This window comes from Nannospalax galili, unplaced genomic scaffold (assembly GCF_000622305.1).
Source record: "Nannospalax galili isolate Female #2095 unplaced genomic scaffold, S.galili_v1.0 scaffold298, whole genome shotgun sequence".
NCBI lineage: Eukaryota > Metazoa > Chordata > Mammalia > Rodentia > Spalacidae > Nannospalax > Nannospalax galili.
The window spans coordinates 6,202,794-6,214,712 of record NW_008344488.1 but is presented as its reverse complement, the minus strand read 5'-3'; positions in this window follow the sequence as shown (position 1 = coordinate 6,214,712).

Below are 11,919 nucleotides of genomic sequence, written 5' to 3'. Positions count from 1 at the left end.
TATATGCTACCAAGCAGTATCCAATTATGATTTGCTTAATTTACATGTCATTAATATACATGAGATCTCACTTTGATGTACACTTTTCCAATGCTATTGTTTTTTTTTCTTCACTTTAGAAATTTTAGTGGGTGTTTAGCAATCACATTATGATTTCAATATGTAATACCTTGAAAAAATAACGAATTTAAGCACATTTTATGGTTATTGGATATCTTATTTTGTAAAGAACCTACCTAAATGGTGCTTCTCTTTTTCTAATTGATTTGTCTGAGTTTTTATGTATACATTTTATAAATATACTTCATTTGAATATGAAAGGCTTTCTGGTTATAGCTATAACAAGTATCTACATAGAACATGACTTTTAAAATCTATCACTAATATTCTATGACAATTCTTAACTTTGAGCAATAGCCACATACCCAGTGCCAGAGACTGGATAAAACTGCTTGAGCATCAATAACATATGGTGATGCATCAGCTGTAACTGAAATAACATTTGTTTCAGTTTATGATGCTCTGTAATTATCTGTCAAAATTTATTGATTTTATAGTGGTCACACTGAAATTAAATGTGGGTTTTTAGAGCTCACAACCAAAACATCATTTAATTGTTTAATGATGGAATTAATCTCTTTAAATCATCCTGGTATGAATGTGTCTGTGTAGTGAAAGAGGAGGATGATTTCAGGGTATTTCATTTGGCTTTCTTCATCTTTGTGGTTCTAAGTTCACAAGTGGGAAAATATTAACATGAGCTCTTCCAATTATAACTCCATCATTTCAATAAAACAACCAGGGAAACAATGATAGGAAAAGGACATTGCTATTTCAGGAGGACTGAGAGATTATGTGTACCGGAACTCTGCAGATCATCTAACCCCATACATTCTCATTCTTACTTCATGGTGTTTTAAATCTCATGGCATTTTAAATCAGAATCATATGAGGCCGTGTGCTTAATAACTTTTATGTGGCTTCAATTTTGATATAGTTATACATACAGGCAGAGATAGAGGTATAGAGGGAAGAGCAGATTGATATGAAAGATTATACTGACCAACTGGATTCCCTTGGACAAACATGAGAAAGAAGAGAGAGACCTGCAAACCAATGGAATGCCATGAATGTCCTTTATCATCTAATCTGACAGGCTGGACAAGAGGTCTCTTCAGCATAGAAGACAGAGCAATCAGAGGAGGAACTTGTGGCCCTGCATACAGTTGATGCCAATAAGCATTTAGTCAACTAATGACTATGTGAATGAGCTATACATTTGTCTGGTGCCTGGCTCTGATATTCAAAGTACAGAAAGTAACCTTTCCTTCATTTTACTCTTTTAAATATCAGCTGCATTTGCTTATGACAAGCTTCAACCTGTAATCATCCAAGACATGGAATTCATGGAGCAAAATTAGCAAAGACTATTTCTTGACAATATCAGTTCCAAACACACCACCTATGACACTAGGTAAGATTTGAGCAGAGATAGTAAGTAACAAAATTATGTTCGTACCTAATAGGATGTATCTATTCAAGACATACTTGATGAGAAAATGATCTATTTCCTCAAAAAGAGGCAAAGCATCTGCACTCATGATTGAGAGATGAGCAGTCCTTGTTTTGTTTTGTTGTTGTTTTTTTGAGACAGGTTCTCCCTGTAGGTGAGTAAGGGAAGGTATCCCTGTATCCTCAGCTAGTCTGGAACACACTATGTAAACCAGGATGGACTTGGGCTTTCAGGGCATTCTGCCCCTTACTGCCTTTAAGCAGTAGGCATCCATCTTCCTCTGAAATCACAAATAGTCACCTTGTCTGACATCTTTCTTTACCTGTTGGTTATTTTGACAAAGAAACCCAAAGTATTAGTGGCATTTTCATGGAATCTCTGTCCTGTCTATTCTCATGTACATCCTTCCTGGGCACTAAGATTACTAGACAAAAGGCATCTTTTATCTACCGATAAATGGTGTGAAGTAGTAGTGAGCATTCATTTCCATATTAACTCTATTTGATTCCAGGATTCTAAAATCGCATATATGGAGAAAATATTGGTAAATATGAAATTGAGAGATTAGACCACAAGCAGAACGGCATGCCAACTAACATTCAGGAAGCTGATATCTATTTGGAGTAAAAGGTGAATCTGGGCTATTTGTCTGGAATCTGAGACCAACTACTTCAGAGTTAAGCTTAACATGAACATAGTGGACTTGTGCACCATAATGCCATTACTATATCTTATCTGATGCAAAATTATTAACTTGTCAGAGGAAATGATGAAGGAAGATCATTGTGATAAATTAAGCATATTGTAGCCCCACAGATAGAAGTTTAATTAGAAACATTTTGGTTAGATTAGGCAAATCCACTTCTAAAGTAAGAACATCTCGCATGGGTGAAAATGATCACTGCCCTCTCCACGATAGAGTTGAGTATCTTCCCACCATCAGGTTGCTGGTACAAACATCATCCCATAGAAGCTAGATGACATTTGGGACTTAGTGTTCATCTCTGCTGTGGGAAAGATGAGGGCACAGCAGTGACTCCAGTCCATGTCACATAAGTGACATCTCTTTTCCCAGTAGGAATTTGTTTATGAAGCCTTGAGCAGGAGTACAGGTATCTGGGTGAAGTGCCTTCCAGGCATAGAATGAGTCATCATCACGAGATGAAAATAATTAAGTCTGAGAGTTTTCTTTCCTAGGCATTTCCATGAATCACAAGTATCTTGACATAATGTGCTGTCAGAGAGACATAACAGTAGAATTCATCTGTATCTTCCTCTTGGAAAATTTAAAAAAATCAGTTCCTATTCATGAGTGTAGGCCCACATTTCATGACCTCTGCCTTTCTATACAAATAAATATCCAGACACTATTTGGAGTGTGGCAAAGTTGGAGAAATTTTCTTGCCATGTCTATCAGTGCTGCAACTGAGAATAGCTGTCACATCAGAGTCATTCAATTCTGTTAAAGCAAGAAAAGTAAGAGGTGCTTAAATCACTTTATATCAATCCTAATTTTTTCTAGAGCAGTTTGTTAATTATCATTGTTTGTGAGACCATATGTGCAAGTTGACAAGTAAAAGACATGTAGAAGGAGAATGGGCTGTAGGTACCATATTTTTCTAGAGCATGTAGTGTGTATATTCTGAAAGTTTTCAGACATAATCTCACATATAGTACATATATTTGATAATGAATATTACAGGAGTGCTGAAATTAAAAAAGTAATGAACTCAATGCCTTTTGTTGTTTCTGTGTTTGTCTCTTTGTTAATTTTTAAAATTTTACTTCTTGATACTTGGCAGAGATAAACTGGAGACTTAGAGGGCTGGAGAGACGGCTCAGCGGTTAAGATCACTGAATGAGAACCTGGGTTTGATTCCCAGCACCCACATCGCAGCTGTGAACCATCCTTAACTCCAGTTCCAGGGGAATACGAAGCCCTCTTCTGACCTCTGCAACATTGCCGAACATGAGTACATTCACATACATTCAGGCAATACACTCATACACATAAAATAAAAAAAAAATAAAATATTTTTTAAAATTGAAACTTTGTAGCTCAGGACTCTAAAAGAGCAGCTGACAGAGCTGTTTCTCCAAAGTATTTGTCTACAATACTTTGAATTACTTGTCTCTCATCCTAGATGGTCAAATACATAATGTCTGGATCCATTTATTCATTAAAAGCAAAAAGCAAGATTGAGCCATATATAATAAAGAATTCAACTTTATACATGTTTTCATCTCTGCTGGGGAAAAAACGAGTCTACATAAGAATGCCACCTAAGTAACGATGACCATGTAAAACCTTGACTGGCAGTGTGGAAAAGCAAATAAACATGAAGCAGGACATAATGAGCCCTGTGGAAGCAAAAAAAAAAAAAAAAAAAAACAAAGAATAGAAGGAAAGCACTGTAATAACTAAATGGATATAATTTTCAAACTATATATATAATGTTATTTTTAAATGTTAATTCACAATTCTAGGTATACTGTAATTTTTGGATATTATTTGCTGAAAACATTATGCTATAAAACTTCAACAATAATGTGAAATGTGTTACTGTTGCTATAGTCAGAGTTGCCATTCATTCCCTTTCCAAATTATCCAATTTATGCAAAGTTTTTCAATGTAATCTTATTTTGTAAAGAAGGAATGCTAAGCAGGCATAGTGGTACACATCTTTAATCCAGGCACCCTAAAGGCAGTGCCAGAAGGAGGCAGATCTCTGGGACATTTGAGGACAATCCAGTCTACATAGCAAGTTCCAGGCCATCTGAGGATACAGGAAAACCCTGTCTCAAAAAAACAAAAACAACATGAAAGAAAAAGTAAATGATGCTTGTGAAATATTTTAAAATAAATTAATGAAAAAGAACTGAAACTGTTGTTCAATACTACCAAGAAATGTTCGTGAATGAGATCTTGATATTCTGTCAGAAATGCTGACTTGGGATTCATTATTCTGAGCTTTACACTGACAAATGTAACTTCATTTTAACCAACCACATGTCTTATGCACATGTCTTTAGCTTTCTATCATTTCTGATCTTCGTTGTAGTAACTTATCACAAAATCTCATAGGATAAAACAAAATATTTTCTTTTATTCCTTTTGAGTTTGTCAGGGACATTTCATACATCAGTAGCATATTTATATGATTTCCACCCATGTTCTGCCCCTTTCAACTCTTTTTAAGTCCTCCCCTTCACTTCCTCCAATTTGAATAATCCTTCTTTAATCATCATTGTTACTAACCCATGTGTGTGTGTGTGTGTGTGTGTGTGTGTGTGTGTGTGTGTGTAAAATTATTGAATCCATTTAGTGTTGCTCATATGTACATGTGCTTAAGACTGGCCACTTGGAATTGGAATCTTGAGCTCCCTTGGAAGCTTTCCTAGAACCTTCCCACTCCCTGAGAGCTAGTCCTCAGGAAGGAGGCTTCCATGCCTCCCCAAATAAAGTGCCTCTTGTCCTTTTCCTCTTTCTCCTTTTATAGTACCAATGTCCTACTATCCCCTTCTCTAGAGTTCCTTCTTCCCAACTTCCCCATGGTTCCATTCTACTTCCCCGAGTTCTGTAGTAACTTCAAGTTTTATACTCAGCCAAAAGATTCAGATCTAGAGTTCAAACATACGAGAATTTGTAGCATTTCTCTTTCTGGATCTGGATTACTTCACTTAGTACAACAAAACTAATATAAAAGCTTCCTTTTTTAAGGGCCATGATGTTACAGTAGGTTTCTCTGGAGAGGTAATCCAGGGTATTATTCCCATCTCAGAGTTTTTAAATTATTATAATTATACCATTTACTTAAAAATATGACATACATATTTAAGCTTTAAGGGTTAAGGAATGGGAAACATCCTTCTTTTACTTACTGTATTAACCTAGAACTACAAAGAAACAAGAAATGTGCTTTGATTTCAGCTAATTTGACTGGGAACAAAGATATTCTGTATTAAGCTATTCAATTGGACTTTCACAAAATTCATAAAGCATATCAAAAAAAAGCAAAACACCTTCTATTATTACCTTCTTTTGGTGGCAAAGATCTTTGAAATTAAGAATGACAAAATATTACAAACTATTGTAGTAAATTATTAAAAACACAATTTATTATGATCCAAAAGTTATTGTCAATTTAAAAAGTACATGTTGTTGGTTTAAATAAGTGTGTACAGTAACTAGTTTCTTGTTTATCTTCATCAAATTGAATATGAAAAAGGAAAAACCTAACATATAAGTACACACATACACAAAGAGAGACAGAGAGAGAAACACACAGAGACAAGCTGTTGGTAAAATTCCTTCTGGGAGCTGCAAACACTGTCTGGGCCCCTCTACTCACTATCATTAATGAAAAGCAGAGGTATAATTTCTCCAAAATACAAAAACTAAAGAGTTCATTGGGGTTACTTACAAATCAGGGAGCAAGGGGTTACTTACAGGACTGTGCCCCCCCACCCCTAGGCCTCATGGGAAATTCTCCATATTATAATTTTCCAACAACCCACCAAAGTGGTGAGAGCCACTCCCCTGGGGTTTCCCCTGCTTAGGTAATCTTAGTCACTCCTTATTATGCAACTGCAGGGACTGGTTGATTGGGTGGTATGGCTGAGTCTCCCAGACCCCTCCTTTCTTTCCGAGTATCATCAGTCAGGTTTTTTTGTCATAAGCAAGTGGGTACAAGTAAGCTTGGGAAGAAGGCTCAAAGTTTATAGCTTGATATTTGAAGACAATTCTATGCTACACACACAAGCACACATACTTAGATGTTTTTAAAAAAATTAAACATACTTATCTTGTCCTTAATAGGTTAAAATTTTTATATGTTTTCCTATAATGAGCACTGTCACTTTGGACAATAGCTTACTGGGTAAGAGATTTGCTCTGTAAATGTGAGGATCCAAGTTCTAATCCCAAGATCTGCTATAACAAGACTCCTCCATGAAGACTAGCTCTCATGGTATCGGAGGATACTGCACAAGCTGCCAAGAGTGACAACCAATCAATGTTCCTACCGAGCTATAAAATCTCATAAATTTAACATCAGCTGGCCCAGAAAACTCTCTCTATTGGGGCACTAGAAGCACTTTATTTTTTGGATAATCAACAACTGTTTAATTGGACTTAAGGCCCACTCAGTGGGAGGGAACTTGTGTGTGGTATAGTAAAAAAAGGCTAATACTTGTGGCTGGAGGGGTCATAGATGCTAGAGAAAAAAAAAAGAACTATTTTTGCGACATGCCTAGACTAACTTAATATTTTACTGTATTCTAAATACGTGTCGTTATATTTACAGACAAATGTATCTTTCACCATTCATCAAAGAAACTTCTTTAGGCAACAAATGGAGACCATTGGAGAGTTCCACAACTGGTCAAAAGCAGGGAATAAGTGTCTGTGAGACACACAGCCCTAAGTGACACATCTACAATGTAACCTCTACACCTAAGGCTCAGGGAACATAGTGGAACAGGGAACAAAAAGAAAAGCATTACATTTCTCAACTCTCATCAGAGAAGCTTCCTCATGCAATGAGATGTTGATTGATCCAGAATTCCACACCTGGCCAAAGTACAGAGAATAAGAGACTAGAGAGTGTTTTTCCATAAGATAGGATACCTATATCAAACCCCTGCCACCCAAGGCTCAGGGACCATTTTGGAAGGAATGAGACAGAAACACTGTAAGGCCAAAAGTGGTGGAAGACCACAAGAAAGGAAAGTTTTCCAGGAAGCTGGGAACTTGCTCATATGACCTTACAGTAATGATGACAGAAAGCAGAAGATCCACGCAAACTCAAACCAGACAAAAATACAGCATAGGAGGGGGGAACTGAGTAAGAAGCCCCAATGTTACCTGAGAAAGTATTGGCAACCATGAGTACTAGGAGAGTTGCATTTCTTTAAAAGAGTGACGCTAGATAGACTGACCAGGCTCCAGTGGATGGACTCATATGGAGGGGCATCTGGGAACACAAACTTGGCTTTATAAGCCTTAACACACAGAATGCATGAGATTTGGTGGGGCATCTATCTGGGGGTGTGGTAGGGAAGGGAGTCTAAATATGATCAAGATGCATTGTACAAAATTCACAAAAATTCAATAAAATAAATTTGAAAAATGAAAAATAAGCCAGCCAAGCATGTCTGTAAATGAACATAACCCCGGCACTGGGGAGAGGCAGTGAAAGGTTAATCTGGAGTGAGTGCTAGAAAACTAGCATAGCTAAAATGCCAAGCTTCTGGTTCAATAAGAGACCCTGTCTCAAGCAATAAAGTGTAGATCAGTGGAGGAAGAAACCCGAGATCTTGCACTGGTCTCCTTCTACTGTCAGAGATATGTGCACTTGCATGTAAAACACACATACACACACAGAGGCAGATAAATTTAACATATTTTTTCAAGCTTATCATTCATTTATTTTCTTTCATGATTTACTTTCTGTTAGGAATAATAACTTACTCTCTTCCGTCAAATCACTTCTGTCTCTTGAAAAAAATCTACAAGTTTTGTCTTTGTTATGACAAGCAGAAGGAAACCACATGAGTGGGTAACTGATTTACTTGTGTGGGTACAAAGTTAAAGATTTGGATTCATCTGTGGAAGAGAATAATAGTATTAACTGATTAATACAGGATAAAAAAATTGGTCTTATTCATGTTTTGGAAGCTAATAGGAAAATATCCATATAAATGTCATGTTTGCTGACATGCCCTGAAACATATTAAGATGGTGAATGATGTTATTTTTTTGTTCTACGTCATTTTCAATTTTTAAAAAAATGTGCAAATTATCATTCTGAAGAGATACTGCTGAGGAAATTTCAGGATGTTACAAGATTGTGTGAAAACTTCTTTGAATCCTTGAAAATCATCCTCAGGTTAGAATTAGGATAAATATTGTTATCAGCACAATTTGGGAAGATCACATCAACAAAGGCTTGCTGTAGTTCACCATAACGACAATTTACTACATTATGTGTTTGAATTAGACTCTATTTCTTTTACCCTGTCTGCACAGTAAAAGGGGATTCTGGGAGTGTTTTATCAGTGAATGGAGACAACACAATGATGAATGAGGCATAAGGTTTATAACAATTCCCAATTTTCTGCCTGTGAATAAAGAGAAGCTGAGCCACCTGTGGCCATGATCACAATTATGCACTGATTCACAGTAAAATCATATTTATAAACAATGGAGTCATGTTTAAAAGTCTGTAGCCCAATATGCTTCAAGTCTACCCCTGCGGTTTTCCAGTTCTGAGCACCATACAGAACATTATGGACATTTTGTGCATACAGGAATGATTTTCCTGCTGCATAGAGTCAGGCTCCTCTTAAAACCCCAGCAATGGCTCCCCTGTGCCATCTGAATCAAGAACTAACTCCACAGTCTGATGTCGCTGACCTTCTACCATCTGGATTGCTACATTTTTATATTATGTCTTACTGCTTTTGTTTGAAACTCAACTCTCAAGTCAAACTAAGTTGTCCTCTGCCTCTTTATTTTTCAGAATCTTCTGACTCCCCTACTTTATTCCTTCTATGTAGGATATTTTCCTCTCTTGCCCATCATTCATAGAAATCTTTACTAGAATTTACAGATTTTTATAATCCTGACTCCTTCATGTAATCTTTCCTGGACCTTTGTAGTAGATGCAGACATTCACATTCCAATTGTGTGTTATCTGTGTTCTGTGTACCTGTCTCTTGCTTCTGTATTTTTCCCGAATCCTCATCCCTTTTGCTCTCATTTCCTTCCATTCTTCCTATATTCCTTCTTTCTTTATAATATATATCTAACATTTATATCTAATATATACAAATAATATAAACAAGTGTTTTAATGCACATTCTCTTCAAGTAAGTGCCAGAGTCAGTTAAAATGCCTGGGTTGTGTGAATAAAGGATAAAATCTTAACTGTACACTTTTAACCCCTCCAGAACTCATGGAAAATCATGGAAGAGGGGCAGGAGAAATAGAGTTAGAGAACGGGGAGGGGTGCCATGAAATGATCTTCCGGATATGATGTGACGATTGCACTCATGAACTCACTACAGCTATGGTTACCTGCACAATATTTGCACAAGATTGGGTCCATCAGCATTCCGAAATAGAGAAGTCACTCATTATGAGAAGCCCTCCTTTAGGAGCCATGGTTGCTGGGAAGGAAGACTCATTTTCCTCAGTGGTAGAACTACTGATAAGTTGCCCATGCTCCAGCAAATAAACCCCCAAACATGTTTATGCAAGTAATCACAGTTAAACTCAACAGGTTAGAAAACAAAACAACACAAAACATATAAATATAGAGGGTGACTTATTGGAGAAAAAGGAATTCAGAAGGAATTTGAGGAGGATAAGAAAAGATAATAATGTTATAATGCCTGCAACATATTATATATATACATGAAAATTCAAGGACAAAATGAAAAAAAAAATCATTAAAAAATTAACTTGTGAAACAAAATAAACCACCATCATAGAAGGACATGGCATGGTTACTCTAAGCTCAGCTTTCAGGTTCACATTTAATGGGTGAAGCAAGAATGAAGATTTTAAGTGAGGAAAAAGGACAAATACTAGTGTACATTGTATATAATGCCAAAATTCATGTGAATTGATAAAGTCACTTGTACATTTGATATTGTTTTGATAGAAATAAAAAAAAAGAGATAGTAATTCTAGCACTCAGGAGGTTGGGGCAGAAAGATCAGGAGATCAAGGACAAGGACAGCCTGAGCTACCTTTTCTCAAACAAGGAAACATGCCCCACCCCTAAAACAAGGAAGTTGAAGCCTGTAATAGTTGAAAACAAGTGAGGAAGAATATTTTAAAAAGAAAAGAGAAAAGTCCATCCTTGCATCTTGGAATTTGTCATGGATATGGAGAAGACACATTAAGAGAAGCTATAATCAAAGACAGTAACATTCTGTTGATAAAGGAAATGTTTCTTACTATGAGCCATTGTAAATCATGCAAAAAATGAGAAAATAACCCCAGGAAAATGAAATCAATTCTGATAAAATGCAGCAAAGAGGACAAAACCGACTTAGGATCTGAAAGAAAGAAGGCATGGTTTGAAATTTGCCCCCTGGGATGGGCTTTATTGGATTTGTGGTGCTTTAAATCTAAAGTTATCAATTAGTTGCATATCATTAATTCCGTATGAAAATTTTTACTTATTGTTGTTTTTTTCTAAAGCTCCATAATAAAATGTTCTCAGATTTTATTTATGATGATTGTTAAAGGAAACATAATCCAAAAGACTTTTATTTTTTAGTTCATTACAAATGAATTTGGTAAACAAATCCATTTATAAAAATCCTGTTGCCACTCATCAATGAAGATATTTTTTCAAGGGAAATTATTACAGTTCTCCACAACTGGTAAAAGGGAGCAAGTGTCTGTCAGATGCCTAGTCCTAAATGACAAATCTACAGTGCAACCTCTCTACTTAAGGCTCATGGAACTAGTGGAACAGGGGGAAGAGCAAATATTAATGCATCTCTCAGCTTTCACCAGTGAAACTTCCTCATGCAACAGATGGTGACTTACAGAAAGCCACAAGTGGTCAAAATAAAGAAACTAAGAGATTTCAGAGTTCATTTTCCAACATAGGACTCCTACATTAAACCTCTGCCATGCTGGGCTCAGGGACCACTGCAGAAGGGGATGAAGGAATTGTAAGAGCCAGGAGTGGTGGGTGAGCACAAGGAAACAGAATATTACAGGAAGCAGGGCACTTGCTCATATAAATTTACAGAAATGATGACAACATACACAGGACCCATGCAAACTCAAACCAGACCAAAAAAACTCCATCATAGAAATGGGGAAACTGGTAAGAAGCCACAATATTAGCTGAGGAACTGCTGACAACTTATCACTGGGGGCGGGGTGAGGAAGAGTTGCTCTTTTTTAATAATGCTAGATAAGTTGAACAGGCTGTAAATGATGGACTCAGGGACATTTGGGACCACAAACTTGACTCAGCAGGCCTTAACATATATGACAAAATGCATGAAATTCCACGTGGGAGGCTGTGGAGGTTCAGATAGGGGAGGGAGTCTAAAATGATCAAGACACATGAAATGCACAAAAATAAATCAATAAAAATATTATGTCATTCTAATTGGTAGAGCTGATAAACATTACCATTGAAATCTACCCTGTGGCTTTGTATTCATACACGGGTGTCAAGGATTCAAGTGCAACTGACTGTGACTAGTAATAATCAGATACAGATTAGAGACGCATGTGCCAACATCTAAGTGTTATTAGCAAAAACAATGCGTCTTTCTATAAGAAACTGTGTATTTTAATAATGAAGTGGAGATCTTTTTTAAAGGTTAAAACCTCATTTAATTTTATGTCTTATAGGGTTTACATGAGT